This window comes from Thamnophis sirtalis, unplaced genomic scaffold, assembly GCF_051295495.1.
Source record: "Thamnophis sirtalis isolate CommonGarterSnake01/CBP01778 unplaced genomic scaffold, rThaSir2_p1.2 scaffold_6, whole genome shotgun sequence".
Classification (NCBI taxonomy): domain Eukaryota; kingdom Metazoa; phylum Chordata; class Lepidosauria; order Squamata; family Natricidae; genus Thamnophis; species Thamnophis sirtalis.
This window is the reverse complement of record NW_028261386.1, coordinates 78,791,421-78,817,357: the sequence shown is the minus strand read 5'-3', so window position 1 is coordinate 78,817,357 and position 25,937 is coordinate 78,791,421. Positions and strand designations below refer to the sequence as shown.

Sequence of the window (25,937 nt, the reverse complement as noted above, 5' to 3'; positions counted from 1 at the left end):
CTCCTCCGCCTCCCCAGGCCTCTGCGTGGAGAAGCAATTATACACTATGTTCCCTGCCCCAACACAACCGTCCTTCCACAAACTGGGGGGGGGACTCAAAAAGGGCCCCGATCTACAAAACTCCTCGGCCCTTTTGCAAAAGGGTGGTGGCGGTGTCTGAAATGATCCTGTCCGGGGTCAACTTTGAGGAGGGGGGCAAAAATAACTCCACCCCACAGCAGCGAGGCGAAAAACCTTGTTCAACCTTGGCGTTCCCGTCCCCTGCAGCTGCTTCGAAGAGGACACGGGAGAAAAATAGTCCCTCCTTCCCAGGCCGACCAACCGGGGCCCTTTCCACTCTCTTCGCATGCTAAGAGGAGAAGCCCACCTCCCCGCCCCGAGAGGCTCGGTTGGAGAAGTCACACAGCTGCTAGCCCAACCCCGCAGCTCGCCTACACTCGGGGGCATGTAAGCGAATGGTGCAATAATCCACCGGTCCTATGACTGCATGTGACTCTCCGGGTTGCAGCAGGGAAATAGATGAAACTAGCGAAAAGAATCCTGGCTGCTTGGAAAACCCGGACTGGATTTCTCCCTGTTAGACGGTGGGGGGGGGAGGTGGGCGGGAATGGCCTTCTTCGCCTGCCCGGGTATAAAGGGAGGATGGTAGAACCATTCAGTGGCGTGGAATAATCGAGAACGAGCTTGCTTTTGGAGATTGCAAACCAATTAAAATCCTGGAAGCCGTAAGCAGTTTGTTTTTTTTAAAACAACGTGTACAGAAGCTCGACCGAGTCCCCACCTTTCCCAAAGCTTTCTCCTTTCTCCAGGTTTTGGCTGGGTTGCGTTCAGCCTGGTCGAAGACTATGATCTAATGCCTTTTCCGTCTTCGCAGATAATTGCAGCTTTGCAAAAAGTTGTTAGACGGCAGGATGTGTGGGCGCTCAGCGATTTTGCTCTTAGCAGAGCAAGGCTGAGGAATTGGCGAGTTCTGGGAAAATGTTCAGAGGATGAAGTCTCTGGCTTTTTACCTTTCCTGATGTGTAAATTTAACCGGTTATTATATTTATCAATTCCAGGAGGCGTTTATTCGTTTCATCGAAGATTTATATATATGTAGTAGAGGTACTACTGCTCTTGCTGAGGATTCTTAAAGAAGGTTTAAGTAATATCTACAAATCAAATGTTGCCATTTATTTAAAGCTGGCACAATTTTGCATACACGTAGTTGTCGCATTTTTTTGGCTCAGCACAAGTATCCCAAAGAGGCTGTCTTGGTTTTTTATATATATTGTTATTTATGCTTGCCTCCTCTGAACCAAGGCACATTGAGGTGGATAAAGCAATAACCTAGATGTGTTAATCAGTGCAATTAAGCCGGTCAGATCTCCCTTTTTCCCGTTTTAATCAAAGTGTAAAGTAAAGAAAATAAGGGTGCTTATCTTACTACCTGTGGTCCTTGCAGATTATTGGGCTGGCTTTCCTGAATCCACCACCCCAGACAGGTAATTGGGGCAATACAAAAATAGGGATACCTTTTAGGAAAAGGGTGGGGAACCAAACAAGTCACCAGACAGGATGATTACTGTGGCTGATTACCTTCAGCATTGTTCGCACAACACATTTAACGCTCAGTTGCTGAGTTAGCCCATTTGCAGGATGCGTGTCAAATTAAGCACATAAGACAATAAGCCATAACTAATACACGAAGCTTTTCATGGTCATGGAAAATGGCAATCCCTCGTGTTTTTATAGGACCTGGACAATTGTGTGGTGTGCACACGGCCCCCTCCCTTATTGCTGACTGTGATGCTTCTCTCCTGGATACACACAATGTTATATGGGAGGACAAAAAGCTCCCAACTTTGCTACAATTGTGTCTGCCAATGCTGTTTATAATGGCTGCTAGTTGATAAAATTTCCAGGCCTGTGTGCAGTTTGCAGTGTATGTGATGGGGAGTGTGGTTTCTAGAATAGACTGCTTCCAAGGCTGCTTTCTTGCTGGATAAAATCTATTGTACACCAGAATGGAAGTCATTGAGATGGGCTGGAAAGCAAGGGGCTCGTTCAAGAAATCGTTAAAGGCCTGCTAAGAGGGTGGGGAAGGGATTGGACCGATTCTAGAAAGGGTAAATGCTACATCAGCGTAAAAAAAAAACCCTCAGGATCATCTTTGTGCAAGCTGTGGTTTTTTTCTACTTGGAAGCATGGTCTCATATGTGTATTATGTTAGGATTCATGATCAATTCAGAGATGCAAAAAGTTATATCAGAATTAATCTTGGCAAGAGAGGAGAGAGAGAGAGAGGCTCAAGCAAAATCACCGACATTGCTTTAAGAAATTCCTCGGAGATGTAAAGAGTATAAAATTCCAACAACACCATTTGGGCTTTACATTCAGGACTGGTATATATAGTGAATTAGACTGATGGAATGTTGAGAATCTCGGTTAGCCTGAGTTGACAAGGGGATTAATCTGCCCCTCCAGGTCAGAATTGTCTGGCTCTGCGTGCTTGTAGTTGTTAGAAATGATACTGCGTGATAAATTCATTCAGTTAAGAAAATAGTCATTTTTGTCAGCTAGCAGTACATTCTTTCTGATACAATGGTGGACATTGCAGTGGTGTCAAATCCCATATCTTACACTCTGTTCTCTTTACAGAAGAGATTGTTACAAAATGTCCACATTTTTTGTGTGCATTCACTATTAAAAGAAATATACACAACAGGACGTTACTCTCACTTGAGATGCAGATAACCTGATACGTTGAGTAACTAACCGTAAAATGAAAAGATTTTGTAAATTTCAAAAATGATTCTTCAAAATTTAGGAAACATGGACAGTCAGCAACCGTTACTTTAGAAATTCATTGGCGAAACCACCCCAAGTTACGGAAGCTGGTTGTCAGCTTCTGCCTTGCTGTTGCTTCAGCTGCCATGAAACGGGGAGGGAGGGCTGGTATTTGGGAGGGGTTAATTGATGTGCTGGAGGAATCTTCTAGGATGTTCGAGATGCTCGGATGGCGCATGCGTGAGAGCTTCCCGCGTTGATTAACGGCCTCGACATTCCATCTTCGTGATGCCTGTTTGAAGTTATCTCACACCTGACACTTGAAGGACTTATGATTGGCCTGGAGCTATGATCCTAAGGGGTGGAGAATGGACTATTCTATATATCAATCGCTTTCGCGCCTAATTAAGTAGACTTTGCTTCGCAACTGCTTGCTTACCATTTATAATTAGTAAAAGTACTTTGGATTTCCCATCCATGGAGTCTCTTAGTCTTCTTTCCTAATTATGTAATGGAGTGATGCTGACAAGAAGCAAAGTCTCAAAAACCCTTTCCAGGAGATTTACATCTACCGTGAAGAGAGGAAATGTCTTCGCCGATCAGGGAAGAGGAGGGGGCCGCTGGAGGTGAGGATACCAGCGGAGCAGGGCCTCCCGAACTTTCGCTTCACGAGCCCGGACCTCCCGACCTCTCCCTGCACGAAGATTTATTTCAACTGCAAATTTCCAGCCAGCCTGACCCTCCCCCCCCCCCGATGGTCGACTTCGGTGGGACAAAGAGAGGCAGAGACAAGCTGGAATGCTGGAATCACCCAAAGGCAACCCCGACAACCAACGCTGGAGACGGGAGCCGTGAGAAAACCCCAGAGGAGTGAATACCCTGATTATTGGAGTCAAAGGTACTTTGGGGAAAGAAGTGGGGAGGATGAAAGAGACTGGAGAAGCTGGCAGCAACAGGGAGCCATGAGAAAACCCCAGAGGAGTGAATTACCTGATTATTGGGGTCAAAGGTACTTTGGGGAAAGAAGTGGGGAGGATGAAAGAGACTGGAGAAGTTGGCAGCAACATTACCCATGCGCGCCGTCACCCCCTCCCCCTCGGCCTGCTTCACCCCCTGCGGCTAGAGGTTTTGCTGACCCAGGGGGCCCACCTCCCCGAAGACACCGGATGGCTAAAATCCCTCCCTTGCCTGTGCGTTACAATGGTGATTCTGCTGGCTTGGCCTCTTTTATGATGCAGGTTTTTAATTACATGGAAATTTATGGCCGTGATTTTGAGACTGATGTTATGAGGGTCAGAATGATTCTTTTATCTTTGGATGGTGAAGCTGCCAAATGGTCAACGGCTTTACATATGTCTGGCTCTCCCCTCTTGGGGAATTTCAACCGCTTTATGGAGGCCTTCCGCCAACGTTTTGATGACCCTTTAACGGAGAAGCGGAGCAAATTGCAATTTATAACCTTCGAACAGGACGATAGACCTGTCGCCCAATACATCCAGGAATTTCAATGTCTATCACAATACATGAGAGGCTGGGGGGAGGACGCCCTGCTGGACAAATTTGCTTCGGGGTTAGATGAAGACATTTATCAGCAATGTGTCAATCGTAACCTGCCCAGACGTTTAATCACTTGGTTTGAACACGCAGCGGACGCTGAACTCGACTTAACCAGGCTCCGTTATGCTAAAGAGGAAAGAAGGAAGCGGAAAGAGAGAGCGGCTAAGTCCACCCCCCCCCCAAGCCAGTAAATCGCTCTTCAAACGACGGGGGGAAGGGAGGGGGCCCCCTTCAGGCCTCTCCAGACCTTTAACATGCTTCCGTTGCGGAAAATTGGGGCACACCGCCCCCGAATGCCGTGCTAAATTGCCCATCTCTGCTCAACTCCCTCCCAAACGTGAGGAAAAGTCTGGCAGAGTCTCCGAAAAGAAGAAGAAGGAAACTGCTTTCGCTGTGGACTCCAACCCCCCTCGTTTCGCCCAGCCATTAGAGGGAGACGCGAACGCCAACTCCTCTTCTTCTGAGGACTCCGATGACGACACGTCGCCTCACTGGGTGAGTTCAAACAAAGGGCCCCTGCTAATCCCCATAGAGTTAAAAGTACCCCCTGAGGGGCAACCAGCCACCCTTCAGGCCCTGCTCGATTCAGGCTGTTCCCGGTCCATGATCAATCCAGCCATGGTGGAAAAATTGGGCCTCAAATTGCGCACTTTGAAAACCCCAATTGTGTTTTGCCAAATAGATGGATCTATTGCAGGGGGGGGGCGCCCATTTTTTTACGGAGCCTTTGGAGATGAAGATGGGTACCCATACTGAACTAATTTCCTTTGTGGTCGCACCTGGCATGGACAGGCCACTCATTTTGGGCATCCCGTGGCTCCGGAAGTGGAACCCTCACATAAATTGGCGGACGGGCCGCTTATGTGTTCGCTCCAAGGTGCCTCCAGTGGGGGAGGGCTCTCCGGACCAACCTATGACTGACATTCCTGAAGTGGCCGCTAGAGGGCAGGAGAGGATTGCAGGAGAGGAGAAAATTCCGAAAGAGTATTGGGATCTTAAAGAGGTCTTCAGCGAAAAATCTTCAGACAATCTGCCCCCCCACAGGCCTACTGATTGCTCCATAGACATTTTACCCGGGGTTAAACTGCCTAAACCCCAAATTTACTCCATGTCACCCAGGGAAATGGAGGAAAAGTGTTCTTTCATTGACAAAAATTTGAAACGTGGGTTCATTGAACCGGCTCGACCCAAAGTGGCTGCCCCTGTACTTTTTCGTGAAAAAAAAGATGGTTCTCTTCGTTTATGCTGTAATTTTAAAAACCTGAACGCTGTATCAACTCAGAACCTCTACCCACTCCCACTGATGAAAGACTTGTTGGCACAGCTAGGGAAGGGCCGCATTTTTACTAAATTGGACCTCCGAGAAGCTTACTATAGAGTCCGCATAAAGGAAGGAGACGAATGGAAGACTGCTTTCAACTGCCCTCTTGGTTGCTTCCAGTTCCGGGTCATGCCTTTTGGCCTACAGGGGGCTCCTGCTGTTTTCATGCAACTTATTAATGAAATCTTGCACGATCATCTGTACAAAGGAGTTATCGTATATTTGGACGATATCCTTATCTATACTCGCACCTATGACCACCACGTCGCTCTGGTGCGCACTGTTTTGAAAAAACTCCGGGCCGCTGACCTCTATGCCAAATTGTCTAAGTGTGAGTTTCACCAAACTAAAATTGACTATCTTGGATATCGCATCTCACCAGACGGCATTGAAATGGACCCTGAGAAGGTGAGGGCGGTCACTGAATGGGACGCACCCAAAACTCGTAAACAATTACAAAAATTTTGGGGTTTCGCTAATTTCTACCGTCAGTTCATTCCCTCTTTTGCTAAGATTGCTCTTCCTATTACTAATTTGCTCAAGACGAAGGGAGACCCGAAACCTAAACCTAATAAGCCTTTGGACTGGAACATGGAATGCCAGGCGGCATTCGAGAAACTTAAACGCCTCTTTGCCACTGAGCCAGTACTTAAGCATCCTGACCTGGACCGGCCTTTCGTCATCCAGGCTGATGCCAGCGATGTCGCCGTAGGGGCCATTCTGCTGCAAGCCAACGACCAAGGTAACCTGCAGCCTTGCGCGTACACCTCCCGAAAGCTCACTGACACGGAGAGGCGTTGGGCGGTTTGGGAAAAGGAGGCTTTCGCGGTCCGTTGGGCCCTGGCTACGTGGCGCCATTTCCTAGAGGGCGCTAAACACCCCTTTGAGGTGTGGACTGACCACAAGAACTTGGAAGCGTTGCGAACGCCTCGCCGTCTCTCCCCCAAACAAATGCGATGGGCCCAATATTTCAACCGTTTCAATTTCATTCTAAAGTATATCCCGGGAGGGAAGAACTTCATGGCGGATGCTTTGTCCAGATTACCTCAATATAATTGCTCTAAACTGAGTATCGTCCAACCGCTCCTAGCAGCTCCGGTGCTCACGCGCCAACAGACCCAATCACAGAGGGAGGTGCCTCACGATCTACTTTCTGACCTCAAAAAAGCTCTTCCTCACGACGACTGGTTCCTGAACCATTGGGACGAGTGCACTATGAGAGACGATCTACCGTAGATTGGTGCTAAATTATACATCCCCGCGTCCCTACGACTCGTGGTCCTTCGTCGCGCTCATGACTCCAGATTGGCGGGTCATTTTGGATTCGTAAAAACTTTACATCTAGTGAAGAGACAATTCTGGTGGCCCTCTTTAAAAAAGGACATTGAACTTTATGTGGCCAGTTGCCCAGTTTGCGCTGCCGCCAAAAAACCGCCAGGGAAACCGCAAGGACTGCTCCAATCTGTCGCTCGCCCGGTTGCCCCTTGGAAGGAGATTTCTATGGACTTTATTGTTGAGCTTCCCGAAAGCCAGGGGCATACTGTTATATGGGTGGTCACTGATTTGTTTTCCAAGCAAGTTCATTTCGTGCCTTGTCACAAAATTCCTTCCGCCAAGGCTTTGGCTAAACTGTTCATTTCCCACATTTACCGGTTGCATGGAATGCCCGACCGTATTATCTCCGATCGTGGTGTCCAATTTACATCTAATTTTTGGAAAGAATTTCTCAAACGAATTGGCTCCGCCCAGGGCCTTAGCTCCGCCTACCATCCTCAGACTAATGGCAGCTGTGAACGTACAAATTCCGTTCTTGAGCAATATTTACGTTGTTTCATCAATTATCAACAAGACGATTGGGTAGACTTGTTACCACATGCTGAGGTGGGCTACAACAACTCGGTTCACTCCAGCACGGGTTTCACCCCTTTTCGGGTCGTTTACAGTCAGGATTTTGTTCCTATTCCCGAATTGCCTCGTGACCAACCGCAAGTCCCTTCAATTGCGGACTGGAGTGAGCGTCTCAGTCGCATTTGGCCATTGACCCTCTCCACTTTGGACGCTGCACATAAAGCCCATAAGAAGCAAGCGGATAAAAAGCGCTCTCAGCCCTATGAATACCGGCCTGGGGATTTGGTATATTTGTCCACGAAATTCCTGCACACTACGCAGAAGCCAAAGAAATTGGGACCCAAATATGTTGGCCCGTTTCCTATTGTAAAGGTCATCAATCCTGTTTCTGTTCGTTTACAATTGCCAAAACACCTCAACCGAATCCACCCGGTGTTCCACATTAACCTCATCAAACCTGTTCGGGTTTCCCACTTGCGTCCCCCTGATGATCCTCCGCCTGCTCCATTGCTAATTGATGGCGAATGTCATTTTGAAGTTCGTGCCATTCTTGATTCCCGCAAGCACCGTAATCGCGTCCAATACCTGGTGGCTTGGAAGCATTTTCCTCCCTCCCATACAGAATGGGTTGATAAATCTCATGTTTGTGCTCCCCGCCTACTTCAGAAATTTTATGCTGCTTATCCCGACAAGCCTTGACTTTCTTTTCCTCCCCTTCTTCTTTTTGTGTTTTGTTGTTTGTCTGTTTCGGTTTTTTTTTTTCCCCAGGCCTAACAGCCTTTTTCCGGGGGGTGGCCGGATGTCAGCTTCTGCCTTGCTGTTGCTTCAGCTGCCATGAAACGGGGAGGGAGGGCTGGTATTTGGGAGGGGTTAATTGATGTGCTGGAGGAATCTTCTAGGATGTTCGAGATGCTCGGATGGCGCATGCGTGAGAGCTTCCCGCGTTGATTAACGGCCTCGACATTCCATCTTCGTGATGCCTGTTTGAAGTTATCTCACACCTGACACTTGAAGGACTTATGATTGGCCTGGAGCTATGATCCTAAGGGGTGGAGAATGGACTATTCTATATATCAATCGCTTTCGCGCCTAATTAAGTAGACTTTGCTTCGCAACTGCTTGCTTACCATTTATAATTAGTAAAAGTACTTTGGATTTCCCATCCATGGAGTCTCTTAGTCTTCTTTCCTAATTATGTAATGGAGTGATGCTGACACTGGTATATAGAAATGTTACTATGTGATATGATATGGTAAGGAAAATATCTGCCTAAAATGGTCTTAAATTTTGACCACTTTAATATTAGCATCCTACTCTAGAGTTAAGAGGCCAAACTACACATAACAAGCAGTTACAAAATTGGTGGAAGATTGATTGGTTCAGGTCTGCGGGTGCACAAATCCCAGCTACAAATTACATTCAATTTAGAGCTGCTACCCACAAGAAGATAAAGCATACAAGTTCCACCACTCTGTTTCTCCTTATAGGTAATTACAACAGAATTGAAAGTAATCTGCTGAGGATTTATGGATTTTCAGCCCTCCTGCATCACAGCTTTAGTCCCAATCTAAGACCTCAGCTGCCTTTAATAAAATAAGAAATGTTTGGAGAGCCACTGACAGCTCTTCAAAGCAGACTAGATTAGGAAACCATAGGGAAGATTAGAGCTCTACTTCATTGAGTTGAGCTATGGAAACAAACTCTGACTGCTTTTTATAAGGCTAGATCCTGAAGATGAAATTCAAATACTTTGGCCACCAAATGAGAAGAAAGGGCTCATTGGAGGAGAGCCTAATGCTGGGAAAGACTGAGGGCAAAAGAAGAAGGGGACAGCAGAGGATGAGGTGGCTGGATGGAGTCACCGAAGCAGTAGGCGTGAAATGGACTCCAGAGGATGGTAGAGGGCAGGAAGGTCTGGAGGATTTGGGGGATTTCATAGTATCCTACCCCTGGAGTGGGGAGGATTTGGGGGATTTCATAGTATCCTACCCCTGGAGTGGGGAGGATTTGGGGGATTTCATAGTATCCTACCCCTGGAGTGGGGAGGATTTGGGGGATTTCATAGTATCCTTCCCCTGGAGTGGGGAGGATTTGGGGGATTTCATAGTATCCTTCCCCTGGAGTGGGGAGGATTTGGGGGATTTCATAGTATCCTACCCCTGGAGTGGGGAGGATTTGGGGGATTTCATAGTATCCTTCCCCTGGAGTGGGGAGGAAATGTAGATTTCATAGTATCCTTCCCCTGGAGTGGGGAGGATTTGGGGGATTTCATAGTATCCTTCCCCTGGAGTGGGGAGGATTTGGGGGATTTCATAGTATCCTTCCCCTGGAGTGGGGAGGATTTGGGGGATTTCATAGTATACTAAGTCAGAAATAACATTGCTGCGTAGCCAGGAGTGTGTCTCAGTCACTTAAACCTCATACATAAATCATTGTACGAGGCGCTCGACGGCGCCTCTTACCTGCTGCGGGTCCCACCAGGACCGGCCAGAGGCACAGCAAGCTCCGGAACCAGAGCGGGAGCCTCCGCCGCATGGCTCAGCTCCGCCAGGGACGCATCCGGCAAGGGGAAAGCGGGGTCCCCTCTCCCGCAGCGGGTGGAGGGCGCGGGGCGGCGGCAGGGCTGGGCTGCCTCCGGGTCCTGCCTCCCGGAGCCCTGGGGCGGCGGGGCTTGGCTTCCAGCAGGGAGGAGAAGGGGGGCTTCCCGGAGCCGCGCGCTCGGCAAGCTCGCCGCTCAACTCAGCGCCAGCGCGCCTTCATCCCCGAGCGCCCAGCGGAAGGGCCAAGCCGCTCGCCTCGGAGCCGCTGGAGCTGGGACGCCGCCTCCGCCGTGGAATTTGCTCCAACTCAGCCGCTCCGGCCCATTGTCAGCCGGCTGGTCCCTGCCTTCCCTCCCCTCCTCTCTCTAGCTTAAAGAGACACCGACTTGCCTCGGCTGGAGGCCGGGCACGGGGAGGAGTTGGCGCCAGCCCGGGGAGGGGGCTGCGAGCGGGCGGGCGGGGGGACGGGAGGTAAAAGGCTGGATGGGTTTGGTTGCCAAACTGAGGCGGCTCGCTCGGGGCTCTTCCCTCTCTCCCCACGGGTGGGCAGCGGCCGGAGTTCCCACAAATGCCGCTCCCCGCATTTTTCTGGACGGGGTCTCGCAGGAAGGAATCCCCTCCTCCAACAGGCAACAGCACTGCCGGATCCAGTTGTAGACTCGAGTATAAGCCGAGCCGGCTTTTTTCAGCCCAAAAAGTGGGCTGAAAAACTCGGCTTATACTCAAGTATATACGGTACCTCACCCTCTTGGGAATCCTCCTCCTTACTCCCTTCTATCACAAAAGGAAGGGAATACAGAGGCAGTGTAATGCTCCAAACAGATCAGAAGCTGGCACTAGGTTGACTCCTGTCAATAGACAGGATAGAGAATTCTAATGTTTAGATCTTCCTACATATTCTGATAAGGGTTCAGCGGTTAAAGATACTGAGCTTGTCAGTTGCAAGCCGAGAGCCTGGGTTCGAGAACCAAGCACTGCACAATGGCATGAGCTCCTGTTCCTTGCCCTAGCTCCTGCCCACCTAGCATGCAAATGTGAGTAAATAAATAGGCACCACTTGTTCAGTCGGGTAAAGGATAGGCACACACAGGCTACAGTAACAACAGCTCTTTATTGCAAATGAGAAACATCCACCAAGGCTGAGTCGGACAGCAGCTCATTTAAAGGGGGCTGTCAGACTTTTCGACCAATAGGATTCAACCTCTGTTCCCGCTGGAACAGCGGACCTTGGTGGAAACCACTGTCACTAGGGTGAATATCTAACACCCCTCCCCTCTTGGATGGAACAATCCTACTGGTAACGTAGTCACGCAGGTAGGCGGGCCTTTGGGTAGCTCTGCCTGACCTGCGCAGTTCAGTAGGAAGAGTTTCCTTGGACAAGTCGGACGGACCTGTTTGTTCCACAGCCCCGCTTGATGGAAACTCCTGGAACTTTTCACAGGCTGCGACTGGAGCTTCTGGAACTGGCTCGCTCGGAGCTCGCTGTGAGCCTGCAACAAAATCAGATAAGTCTTTCGGAACCCTCAGGCTTGAGCTGGCCGTGAAAGGAGTGAGACCTTTCGACCAATAGGATTCAATCTCTGTTCCCGCCAGAACAGCGGACCTTGGTGGAAACCACTGTCGCTAGGGTGAATATCTAACACCACTTCAGTGGGAAAGTAACAGGATTCCATGCCCCTTTGGCATATAGCCATGTTGCCCATAATGACCAACATAACTATAGCATGTTGAAGACCAAAATGTCTTCAGACAACCCTGGCTCCCTCAGCCAAAAAACAGAGATGAGCACAGTGCCCTAGATTTGGATGTGACTAGACAAGGAAGCTTTTACCTTTTATATATTCTGCAATATAAACAAACTGTAAAAGTATGTGGCGATGACCTTGGGAGACAGGGCAGAAAGATGCAACCAAAGAAATGGTCAAACCAAAAGTCAACTTAGCCCACAGCAGGAACATGGATGGAGCAGGCGGACCAGGAGAGAATATCAGCCCCCAGTTTCTTGGGTAGTAAAGGGAACGATGCAGGGGAAAGAAGTACTTTCAGATTTGCAAGAGTCTGTTAATGTAACCTTACAATAAAGCAGAATTATGGCGATGTTTCCTGTCTAGTCTATCTTGCGAGGCTTACAAAAGCTGAACCTTAAGATATCTGCCTTATACAGAGAAATAGAAACAAGAAACTGAACTTTAACTAGCATTAAACAGAAAAATAAAGATCAAACTTCTAATGTAGTTTCCTGGCTAGACGTATTTACAAGTCCCTTAGAGAAAAACAGATTCATGAAAGAAAAACAGCTTGCTTGCTTTTCTAGTTTTTCCAGTTTCTGATAGATTGCAACCTTTAATCAGAGGCTCAGAAGAATAACCCTAGTTCTTTTCTTTTCCTATTTCTGGCACCCAGCTTCTGCCTTTGTTCCAAAGGGATCAGAACTTTTTTATATATATACAGAGGGAATGGGGGAAAAAACTTTAATCTGTGTAATTCGGAGCATGGACATCACTTTCATGAAGATGTAGTTTCAATATCTGAAAGAAGTGACACTGTGTTCCCTGTCTGACATGAGGTTCTGTCCATCTGAAGAACTCTGAACACAAGCTGCCTTGATCACCTTGATTTCCTATGATAAAAAAGTGACTAGTAAAACATTTAATAGATGTTTATGGGACACCCACATGTTTTAAAAGAATTCTATCTTTGTTTACTATCCAAATGTTTGCTATTAAACTTTTATGAAGAGTGATTTAATAATATGAGTGTGATTTGAATGATATACCAAAAATTTGGACTTTTATAGTACGCATGGAACTATGGATTTACCAATCATGATTGTAGCAAATAATAATACAGGTAATAGATGCCTTGGCTGCAATTCTAAACCACCTGGAGCTTCACTTGAAGACCATCAGCATTGACCAAATAACCATCAGTCAATTGCAAAAGGCAGCTTGACTTGAAACAGCTTACATCCTGCAATGATAACTTAAAACACCATCAATGAATATTTGCCTATTCCAGGTTCTTGGGAATGACGTGATAGTTGGACAAAAATGCCAAATCCAGTGTAAAAATCTTGTTGTCTGAGTAACAAACCATAACTTCTATTAAAATGGCAAAATAGTTACATATGTACACTTGTCTTTTTTTTTCCTCCCCTTTTTAGATTTTTTTTTACTTTTTATATCTTTTTTCCCTCTTTCTATATGTTGAAGCATATGGGACGTGGTGGTTCAGTGGCTAAGATGCTGAGCTTGTTGATCAGGAAGGTCGACAGTTCAGCAGTTCGAATCCCTAGTGCCACATAGCAGCTCCTGTTACTTGTCCCAGCTTCTGCCAACCTAGCAGTTCGAAAGCACACAAAAAATGCAAGTAGAAAAATAGGGACCACTTTGGTGGGAAGGTAATAGTGTTCCATGTACCTTCGGCATTTAGTCATACTGGCCACATGACCACGGAGACATCTTTGGATAGCGCTGGCTCTTTGGCTTTGAAACAGATGAGCACCACCCCCTAGAGTCAGGAACGACTAGCACATATGTGTGAGGAGAACCTTTATATGCAATAAAAAAGAAAGTGGAAAAAAGAATTTAAAAGTATTTGGCTCAGGTATTTGCTGGTTCATTTTCCCCCCCAATCTTAGGAACTTTAAGATGTGTGGACTTCATGCTGGTTTGGGAATTCTGAAGTTGAAGTTCACACCTCCTAATGTTGCTGAGGTTGAGAAACATTGCACTGAATGTCAGAGAAGATGAAATTCTTGAGAGCAAGCACCATCAGAGAGAAGGCCACCCGCAAGAATGACAAGCTATAATTTGTGGCACCCACACTAAGACCTCCTGGGACAGTCTTAGCATTTTGTCAGTTTTTATAATGGAGAAGACAGCCTACAGTACTCGAGGTATCTTAGTAAAAACAGCCTTCCTCTCCTGCAGCTGCTATACATGTATGTTAATTTACAGCCAATTATCACTTCCGTTTGTTCTGCACAGTCAGTCCAGCTATATGACTGCAGAAAGAATTGAAGTGCTGCTGTTTTTTAATTACACTGGGGGGGGGGGAATGAAACATTCTGCCTCTAGGAGTACAATGCTGGTTCCATCAAAAACATGAATGGTTATTATTTCTTGAAAAGTCACATGGTCTCTGTGTCTTTCTATTTGAGGAGCTAAATTGGTTTATGTATCTATACATGCAATTCTAAGAAATTTCAAAGCCAGCTCTCTTGCAAATGGCATGGTTCTCATTTTCAGTCATGAGCCATCTTTGCTGCTACAGAAATATTAAGAATGAACATCTTCATTATCCTATATGGTACAAACAGCACATTTGAAATAATTGTTAAAACATCCATTTTTAGTTTATATCTGTGATGGTGAACCTATGGCACGCCCTCTCTGTAGGCACGTGAGCCGTCGCCCAGCTCAGCTCCACTGCGCATGCATCTCCTACTGGCCAGCTAATTTTCAGGTCTCTGCCACGCATGTACAGGGCTTGGGGCGCATGTGGGAGAATGCATGTGCTGGAGCAGGGGGGGGTATGCCACCCCCATGGCCCCTTTTTGCTTCCAGGAGGCTTCAGGGAGACCTACTAGGCCCAAAATGGGGTGCGGGGGGTCGCACATGCATGCGTGGGGGTTTGTGTGCCTATGCATAGGGAGGTGGGGCACTTGGGGGAGGGTCGTATGTGCATTGCATTATGGGTGTGGGAGTGCATTTTTGGCACGTGACGACAAAAAGGTTAGCCATCACTGGTTTATATTATGCATCGGAAAGATTTTATATGTTACATTCTGCTTGTAATCCTGGATCCAAGGTCAAGATAACAAATTCATGATAACAAATCTGATTTACATTCCAACATCTTCTAAAATGTGGAGTGAAATTTCCAGAGTCATGTTTCACTTCAATATTAATCTCTGTTCGGATCCAGAGCTAAAACCATTTTTAGACACTTACCTATCCCGTCTGCAATGGATGTTTCCTAGTTTGCAACCGAAGTTTTAATCTCTAGTTGAGAAAGTTTTCAGATGATCCTATGGTGGTCTTGAGAATCACTAGAGTGTGAGATTCCGTGAAATTACCATTGAGCTGAGATCTCTGAGAATACTGACTTACCTTTCAAATATTTCAAACATTTAGGGAATCCTTTTTCTCACTGAACCTTAAGACTTAATTACTATGGAAGAGGAAAAAAGGGCAATTGGAAAAACAGAAATCTTATTCCCATTCACTTGAACGAGAAGATGTCTTGGTAAAGAAGAAACGAAGTTAAAGGGACACAGAAGAGAAAGAACATCTACATGTTTGGCATACAAAGATACCTGGTTTAACCAGGTTGCTCTAATTAAAACAGGTGGATATAGTTCTTGGGACCAAGGCACAGTGATCTCATGTTTTCACTATTATTTCTAGCCTGCTGTTTTTCAGATTTTGATGAGCAAAATATACACATCCTTTGCCTTGAGTGACTCAGTGCATCCACTTTTCTCCTAACCACGCCCAGAGAAAATAACTTCATTTTGTGGGCTTAAAATAGTGTCCAAAATCATTGTCTATGGTGTGCATTTGTATGGTCTCTCTGTGTGTGTGCCTGCATTTGTGTGTGTTTGTGTGTTACTAGATTACAGGAAATTGGGGGGGGGGGGGACACAAGAAAAATTCAGAAAGTTTGGAAGACCACTTCACTCTGGGAAGAATTTGAGAGGTGGGTTCTTAACAGAATACAGAGTTGGAAGGGACTTTGGAGATCTTCTAGTCCAACCCCTACTCAAGAAGGAAATGCTATACCATTTCAGATTATCCAATCTCTTCTTAAAAACCTCCACAGCCCCTTAGATATTGGAACACTGCTTTCATATATCTCCTAGTTCTTTTTATTAAACTAGACATACTCAATTCCTGCAACCATTTTTCATATGTTTTAACTTTGATACCCTACTAATCTTTGTTGCTCTTCACTCTTTCTAGAGTGAAGAGGGTCTCAACCTTCCTAATGCCATGACCCTTTAATACAGTTCCTCATATTGTGGTGACCCCCAACCATAAAATTATTTTATGTTTTCCGTATTTTTTCAAAAATATGTGTTTTCTGATGGTCTTAGGCGACCCCTGTGAAAGGGTCGTTCGACCCTCCCAAAGGGGTCCCAACCCACAGGTTGAGAACCACTGTTCTAGAGTCTCAATATCTTTTTTTGTATCATGGCAACCAAAACTGGATGCAATATTCCAAGTATGGTCTTACCAGGGCATTATAAAGTGGTACTAATCTAATGATCTTAATTCTATCTCTCTATTAATGCAGCCTAGGACTTTGTTGGCTTTTTTGGCGGCTGCAGCACATTGCAGTGATTATCCAGCAAGACTCTTAAGATCCCTCTTGCAGTTACCACTATTGAGCCAGGTACCACCTATTCTGAAACTAAGCATTTGGTTTTTCGTGCTTAAACGTAGAACTTTTCTTTTCTCACTACTGAACTTCATTTTGTTAGATAGGGCCAATGTTGAGATCCTTCGGTATCTTGAGCCTATCTTCTGAGGTCTTGGCTATTCCTGCCAGCTTGGTATCATCTGCAAATCTTCTATCCCCTTGCCTAAATCATTGATGAAGATATTGAAGAGAACTGTGCCTAAAGACAGAACCTTGAGGTACCCCATTGCATACATCCCTTTATGTAAATGCAGTTCCATTAAGGACTATGCATTGAGTGCAATTGGTCAGCCAGTTATGAATTCATTTGCTGGTAATGCTGTCCAACCCACATTTTCTATCTTATTAAGCAGTAGGTTGTGGTCTATTTTATCAAATGCCTTATTGAAGTCCAAGTAAATTGCACAGCATTTCTTTGGTCCACTAATTTTATTAACATTGTTACATGCAATAAGATTTGTCTGGCATTATCTGTTTTTGACAAACCCATGCTGGCTTCTGATTATGACTTTGTTTGCCTCTAGGTGTTTTCAGATTTGTTGCTTAATTATCTTTTCCAGAATCTTCCCAGTATTGATGCCAGACTGATAGGTCTGTAGTTTCCTGGATCCATTTTTTTTCTTTTGTTGAAGATGGGATTATCTGTTAGTTCCCAGTGCTCTGGGATCTTTGAAAGATATAGTTCAGTGGTTCTGCCAGTTCTTTCAGAACCTTGGGGTATAATCCATCTGGTCCTGGTGATTTGAACTCTTCATGAATAGGTATCACAATTTTCTTGCTTATTGTAGGTCAGACTGTTTTTTTTTTTCCTTTTGTGTAAAGACAGTTGCAAAAAGCGAGTTAAACAGTTCTCATTTGTCCCTGCTGCTCATCACCTTCTTGCCATATTCTCCCATTTATGTATCAATCATTTCCTTGACTTTTTTCTTGTTTTTTACATGTTGAAAGAAGCTTTCTTTGTTATTTTTGACTTTGTTGCAAGCCTTAGTTCATTTTGAGCCTTAGCTTTCCTGACGTTTTGCAGGTTTGGGCTAGTTACTGATATTCTGTCTTAGTTATGTGCCCGTTTCCACTTTTTATACATGTCCTTTTTGTTTTTCAGTTTATCAGAGAGCTTTGTGCATCCATGCTGGTTTCTTTTGAGATGTCTTTATTTTTCTTCTTCACTGGATTTGTGCTAGATTGGGATTTTAAAAAAAATAATCTCACTTTTTAAAGTTTCCCAAGCTTCTTTGATTGTTTTCCCCTTGAGGATTCTTATCCATGGAATCCTTCCCAAGCTCTTGCTACATTTATTGAAATTAACTCTCTCAAAGTCTAGTTTAAGATACTCTATACTCTTTGACTTTGTTCTATTGCTTGTGCTTGCCTACTTTTGAATAACAATCTAATACATGGTCACTCCCCTTCAGGGCTTCTGTAACTTCAATGCCATTTTTCATTTCATCTCTGTTAGTAAGAATTAAGCCCAGAATGGCTGACTCTCTAGTTCCTTTATTTACTTTTTTGAGAGACGAAGTTGTCTGCTAGGTTTGTCAGGAATCTGTTTGATCTTCCTCTAAATGCAGAGTTTTTCTCCCGGATGATGTCAGAGTAATTAAACTCCCCCATTATTATTGTGTTGTCTTCCTCCAATACTTTAGTTAACTGACTAGCAAAAAGTTCATTTTCTCTGTTTGGTTGTGTGTCCTATAGTATACACCTATGGCAATGTCATTCTTTTTTTCCTTTTATATTGACCCAAATGCACCCAAATGTTTTCATCATTTTTCTTCTTATTTCTGTATACATGTATGTATGTATATATGTATGTGTGTGTGTGCGCACACACACACACACACACATATATAGCACAACTGCACCTCTTCTTTTACTAGGTCTGTTTCTTTCAGATAATTTAAATCCCACTAGCTGTATATTCCATTCATGAGTTTCATCCCACCAAGTTTCTGTAATGGCAATAATACCATATCTTCCCTCGTGTAGTTCATCCAGTTTATTCCTCATACTTTGTTGGTGTGTAGACATTTGTGTCCTTTGTGACTGACCCTGTGATTTTTTTCTACACAACTTGCTATATGTCTAAGTTCCAGAGGTGGGTTCTTACCGGTTTGGACCAGTTCGGCCAAGTAGGTAGTAACTCGGCCGGACATGCACCCGAATCGGTTCTATCGTAGGTGCCACAATCTTGTTTTTTGCTTCTGCACATGCAAAGAAGCATTTTTTTTTACTTCTGTGCATGCGTGTGTACAACGCATCAAGCGCATGCATGCATGAAGCAAGGCACGTCCCTCAGTGAACCAGCAGTAAAAGAAGCCGGAACCCACCACTGCTGAGTTTCCTTTCTTCCTTGCCACGTGTTTGATTAATGCCCATGAGGTGGCACACACTATAAAAACACACTATTCTTATTAACAGAAAATATCTTATTGTAAGACATTGCATATGTTGTTTATCTGGTAGAAATGCTGGGTTTTGAATGAAATCACTGGGGTTTTATATAGCTCCAAAACATGAGTGGATGTGATGGAATACAATCAGAGGAAAGTGTCACTAGAGGTCATACTCAGTTCCATGACTTTCCAGCCATCATATAGCTGTTTTCTTAATAAGTTGGCAGCTTGTCAGTCCTGGTGCAAGTGTCCACCTCAACCTTTACTTAACTGTTAACTTCAGGGAAACAAACGGTTGTACTAGCAGGTGCATTGCAGAGGGTTTTCAATGCCTGTCTTTTTATCCTATTGATTTATAGGGATGTGAATTTCCTTATTTAAATTTTTTTTTTCAAATGTCATGTTAGGTTAACAGCAAAACTGAAAATTTGATATTTTCAGATCTCTGGGGCATCTATTGATTCCCTAGTATGATTTCTGTACCTGTTGCAGGCTGTAATTCTGACAAACTGCCTAGCTTTGGATGAAAATGTACATCAAAGGTTTTAATGTATGTGTCTTTTTAGATTGGTAATGTAATTCCTTCTACTCCCAAAACATGACTGGTTGTTAAAGGTGCTTTTTTAATGCATGGGTTTATACTGAGTCAGCCTCAGAGTGTTGAGAGTCAGTAGCCATGTAAACCCTGAGAATGATGGTTTTCTCTTGGCTCTTATGCCAGACAGTATTTCACGGTTGTTGAAATCCTTTCATTTCTATCCACATTGCTTTGGTTTTGTCATCCTAGCAGCTGAGAATGAAAGAAAAGCAGCACTCATAATGAAATGAAACTGTTTTTTCAAACTGAGAATGAACCTTTTCCACTTGTCCCATATATTATTCTAAACCGTGCTTTCTTTAATTGAAGCTTAATGAATAAATCACAATTATCTGGGTTTTCATAAACCATAAACCATAGTTTATAAACAGCTGTCTTTGTACAACCTACAAAACCAAACCAAAGTACATTATACTTTGGGACATATGTGTAAATATACAGGGTACACCATTAGTGTTACACCCAAACTAATAGCAAATGTCAAATATTAATTCCGGTTAGAGTTATCAGATTTCTGTTGCACAAACTCATACAATCACTAGATGACATTATTTGTATTAATTGGTATAAATAACGGGGGGTTGCCTTTAACTAAGGATGCTCACCTCTGGGTTCCTACTCTTTGCACTTCAGCATGGGAAGACAATCTAAGGCTCTAAAGGGGACTTTAGTGTACAAATGGATGCATAAGCCAAGAGGCATTCTGGTCATATACAGCAGTCTTAGGTCATGAAGTTCGTGATTAATACTAACATCTTGAAGTAGGTTCAGAACTTGGAGTTGGGAAAGAATTGGAAGGTTTCCAAGTCATCTAAGCCAGTGATGGGTTTCCATATTTTTTACTACTGGTTCGCTCGTGCTCACGGCACTTCTGCGCATGTGCAGAAGTGTCCTGGCAGGTGGCGGAGCCTCCTGCCGCCACCGCCACTACTGGTTTGCCCTATCCGGGCCAAACCGGCAGAAACCCACCTCTGATCTAAGCCAGCTTTTTGCTATGGGTAAGAATCTACTAAGTCATCTAGGGGAATTGAAAATCTCTTGTGGGGAGAAGTCCACCACTGTTCTAGGGAGAATATTCCACTGCAAGATGCTTCTTTTCACCAGAAATTTGTTTTTATATTTAGTATGAGTTTATTTTAATTTCAGCACAATGGTCCTTGTCTTGCTGTTATTTTCAGCAGAGTACAGGGCTGCCCTCTTGTGTGTGACAGCCTTTTCAGTATATCTGCAGATGGTTATCATATCTCACCTTATGTTTAGTTTTGCAAGTTGGCTGCCTTTATAATGCTTGCCACAGGGCTTGGATTTCTGATGACAATGTGGTCTGGGTAGCTTACATCTGAACAGAGGTACCTTCTCCATTATCCTTTGCCAGAAGTGTGTAGTCTAATTAAAGCAAAGCATAACGAAATGATTGCATCCTTTGATCTGGAGCAATGCTCTCCTAATGCAGCCCAAGATTGCATTGGCCATTGTCAGTGCTGCATCACTTTTTGTTCAGATTCAACTGGTTCCCTACCAGTACTCATGTATCATTTTCACATGTACTGGTTACATTTATCCAGGTAGGATTGTAGTCATACCACCTTAGACAAATAGAAGAAGCTTCATGCCACAAACAACATTTGTCTGTAGTGCCAGAGGGGAATATTTGAAAATTATTGTAGTAACTGTCCCGGTACTAAACCCTTACTACTCTCATCCCAAAGGATGAAGATTCTAGGGAGTGCCTGTCCTTACACTCTTCTTTTGTGTACTATCCAGATCCCAAATGTGCTACCTCTTGTCTGCCACTCTCCTTTTTGGAATGTGCTCCCTCTTTCCTAAGAAACTGGCAGTTCATTGTAATCTATCCCACAAGCTCCTCCTCCACGGGCACCATTTGTCAAAATCCTCTTCCTTAAGACCACTGTGATCTTGAATGGACCAAAATAAAATCTGTACTATTGTACATCTTATCATATATGTTGAAAGTAACTAGGAGATGATCATGGTTCTCCTAGATAACGTGATGTTACTCCAAACATGGCAGTGCTGGCATGAATATTGAACTCCTCCAAGCCATCATTATGAGATTCCTCCGTATAAAACAAGACCATCTCCATCTGTTCAGCAAGACCTTATTGGGCAGTAGGTGGGAAGAAAACCTTTTGAGTCACTATTCTATCCTAGGTACCAAGTAAAAAGTGACACCTTGGCATATTAATGTCTAAGAAGCCAGAGGGAGAAACCCATTTTTTTAAATAATTTTTTTATTTTCAAACAAACAGAAACACACAAAACATATAACATAAAAACCTCTTCAACTGCATACAGTGTGGTTACAAGGTTTTTCTGCGTTCTTTCCATAGTCATCACTTGAGCTTTATCAAAATTCACATATTGTCAATTAAATATCTTTGTATACATTATTATTATACTTCATTTGTTTGATTATCACTATTGTTTCTCCATTTTAAACAAGGTATTCTAAATATGTATTCATTTATCTTATAATGATTCATTATATCATCTTCAATATATCCAATAATAAAGAAATTTTATATCCTATTCTAAATCATTCTATTATTTTAGCATTGATAACATTCTCTAATAATTTTCAATTCCATGTTTTTTCCATTATTAGTATCATCAATCTAATATACATGTATACAAATTGTTATAATTGTTAACAGTAGCTATTATTACATCCTTTTTATATGAAACATATTAAATTTGAAGTAAATTTATATTATGGCATTTCATTACATCATCCTGAAATCCAATGATATTACATCTTTATATTCTATTATATATAGAATTATTTATCTTTTATAAAAAGGTTTTTCAACATCATCTCCATCATCCTCACTTACAGTTTGTATAAAATTTCATATTATCAATCTAGTATATATAAATGCTTTATTATCATAATTAATCATTTATTTGGCTATAGCTATTATTACTTTGTCTTAAACATAGTACTCAAAATTTAAATACATTTAACTAAATTTTATTGTGACATTTCATTTCATCATCAGGTATCCTTTCAGAAATAGTGCAGTCCAATATCTCTTGCCATTTGGGAGTAACCCATTTTTGTACAATAAAGTTATTAAAGGTAGTCTTCGACTTACATCAGTTCATTTAGTGACCAAAGTTACAATAGCACTGAAAAAAGTGATTTATGGCAATTTTCCATACTTACCACCATTGTAGCATCCCCATGGTCGCATGACCAAAATTCGGATGCTTGGTAATTGGTTCATAATAATGATGGGTTGCAATGTCTCTGGTCATGTGATCCCCTTTTGTGACCTGCTGACAAGCAAAGTCAATAGGGAATCCAGATTCACTTAACAACCACGTTACTAACTTAACAAACTCAGTGATTCACTTAATTACTATGGCAAGGAAAGTCATAAAATGCGGCAAAACTCACATAACAAATGTTTCACTTAGCAACATAAATTTTGGCCTCAATTATGGTCATAACTTGAAGACTACCTGTATCTCCCTCCCAACCATTCACTCTTTTATTGCAACACCAAGAATACACGAGGGTGCAATTAAGAGGAAACTAAGGCCTTCCTGATCATTAATCTGTGTTTAATGGTTTATTGTATACACACCAGGTTGGCCTTATATGTGATTGCCATGATTCTTTATTATTTGCTGAAGTGTCTTTTGGAAATACACTGGAAGTGCTCACTCTTTTTTTATTAATGCACCTGTAACCTCCACAGGTAACACTAAGCCCTTTAGATAAATAAGAACAGTTTTAAATAAAGTTTCTCCAGAGTCAAAATCTTAAAAAGCTTTTGCATACAATATAGCAATATTGTACCTCCTGTAGATTTTAGTACTTTTGCAGGGTTTTTTTTTCATTTTGGTACTAAGTGTTAAATCAAGCATACCCATAATTAAACAGTACATTGAAAAAACGCATTTATCTAGCAGAATGCTCTTTCCAAGTATTATTCTAAGTATTTGCATAAGTGCAAATCTTTTCATTTCTATAGTGCGAAGAATAATGGGAGCTTTGTGATGCCAGATCTTAGCTCCATCTCAACAGCCAAACTTAATGCAAGAGAACAAAGGTAAGAATCTTTTCTACTTTACTTTGCAGAATATTTTTAGATTCCTGCTTTAGTTCTTCCCCCAGATTGTACCATTTCCATTGCATATGGGGGTTCTCCTGATCAAGAGCATTTAATATAAATAGAGCATGCCTACGTTTTAAACTTTAACTTGTTGCTTACCCACTTCAGTCAGAGTTAGAGGACATGATTCTTTGTTGCTGCATTCCTTAGTGGATAATTATCTTTGTAAGCTGCCCAGATCTAGAAAGAGTGCAGAGAAGAGCAACAAAGATGATTAGGGGACTGGAGGCTAAAACATATGAAGAACGGTTGCAGGAACTGGGTATGTCTATTTAATGAAAAGGAGGACTAGGGCAGACATGATAGCAGTGTTCCAATATCTCAGGGGTTGCCACAAAGAAGAGGGAGTCAAACAAAGCACCTGAGGAAGCAACAAGAAGCAATGGGTGGAAACTAATCAAGGAGAGAAGCAACTTAAAACTAAGGAGAAATTTCCTGACAGTTAGAACAATTAATCAGTGGAACAACTTGCCTCCAGAAGTTGTGAAAGCTCCAACACTGGAAGTTTTTAAGAAGATGTTGGATAACTATTTGTCTGAAATGGTATAGGATTTCCTGCGTAGGTAGGAGGTTGGACTAGAAGACCTCCAAGGTCCCTTCCAACTCTGTTATTATTCTATTCTATTGTCATTAAGTAAGGTGGTCATATACATTTTCTTAATAAAATAAGTGAATAGGCAGTTCTGTATTTTCTACTTTAATTTCACAAAACCATAAGTCAGTGATGGTTAATCTTTTTTGGCTTGGGTGCTGAAAGCAAGAATGCAACACCCATAATTCAATGCCCTCAGGCCTCCCATGCATGCATGCATGACCCCCCACCACACGAATGCATTCACTCACTGAAGCCTATGGAGGCCAGAAACGGCCCATAGGTAGGCCTAGTAGACCTGTTTTTCACCAGGAGGCTTTCCTGGAGCTTGTGGAAGGCGAAAATGGCCTCCCCCAGCCCTCTGGAGGCCCTTTGAGGGCCGAAAATCAGCTGGCCATCATGCACATGCGCACTGGAGCTCACCTAGGTTAACAGCTCGCATACCTGTAAAGATGGCTCCACGTACCACCTGTGGCATGCGTGCCATAGGTTTGACATTTGGCCATAAGTCATATATATCTCCAACATCTTTGGGTATAACTTCCAGAGACCTGGAATGTGGTCTTTGACATGTCACTGAAAAGCTAAATGTAGCTATTCACTAAAAACATACTGTGCCCTCCTGATCAAGTTTTTCTCTTTTTACAATAAGGTACATCAAACAATAACATTGTTTTGCTCTAGTGCTTTAGAAAACTTGAAGAAACAAGTTCCCCTGGTAAAAAAATGGGTTTAGAAACATCATCGCCACCCTATCCCTTGAAGTATTTCAGCTAAACATCAACACTTAATCCTCTGATCATTGCATATTTCCTTGACCTTTGATTCTTATTTCTGTAAAAACACTAGTGTTGTATTTTCACATGGTAAACTCTTCCTCCACGGTTTCCAGTGCAATAAGGATAAAATAGGCGTTTCATTAGCATAAGACAGTCACCTAACTCCTTCCCTGCTTCCTACCACACCATTTTTTTATGGTAATAATAATTTTACACATTTTTATCACGCCTCTCGTCCCAGAGGGTCTTGAATCATTTTGCAAGCTATTTACAAGAATTGCTTTAGCCACTAGTGAAATGAGACCAACTCTGCAGGATAACTTACAGTATGTTTAGCAGCAGCCCAAGAGAGCTGCCCAAGAAATGAAAATTGTGCCAATCAGTTGAAGAATGAAAGAAAGGTTCGTGCTAAGTAATAGAATGCCATTATTCATACAGTTAATATTTCATGTTTTACGTACCAATGGAAAAAAAATATCAGAAGGCCTCAAATTTTCAGACCTGAGGATACATTTAGAAATTGAGTACTTTGGACATAGTCATAAAAAGCCTGCACGAGGGCAGCGGTTAGTGTCAAATATTGGGAGTGCCCCCCTCATCACACAGAAAAGATGTCAAAACAGAGAAGGAGGAGGAGGAGAAGAAGAAAGAGTGTGAGACCCTCCAAGTTCTTTTGCAGTTAAATGATCATGGACTACACTTTTTAGATGGCATTGGATATTGCTTCACTTATTTTGAAATGCAGTAAACCAAGCTTGCTGAGCTAGTAATCTCCCCTGTTCCATGTTGCTGAATAGATATAGTAAAGTCTCAATACTTGCACAGATAATGCTAATAGGAGAAGGAGTTCAACTGATTCACTGACTACCACAAACCAACCAAATCAGTGCTAAGGAGAAGAGTTGAAAGTATTTACTTTCTGAATCTGCTTGGACCTCTACCAAATTTGTGTGGAGGGATCTGGTTCCCTAG

At 43.2% G+C, this 25,937-nt stretch overlaps 1 long non-coding RNA gene across 1 annotated transcript; it reads left to right on the top strand.

The window, feature by feature from the left end:
* Positions 1-649: 649 nt before the first annotated feature.
* Positions 650-24,223, top strand: LOC148045048 (uncharacterized). The gene is made up of 3 exons (XR_015697168.1): positions 650-725; positions 23,454-23,531; positions 23,920-24,223. It is a non-coding gene; the product is annotated as an uncharacterized LOC148045048 (long non-coding RNA).
* The last annotated feature ends 1,714 nt before the right edge of the window (positions 24,224-25,937 follow it).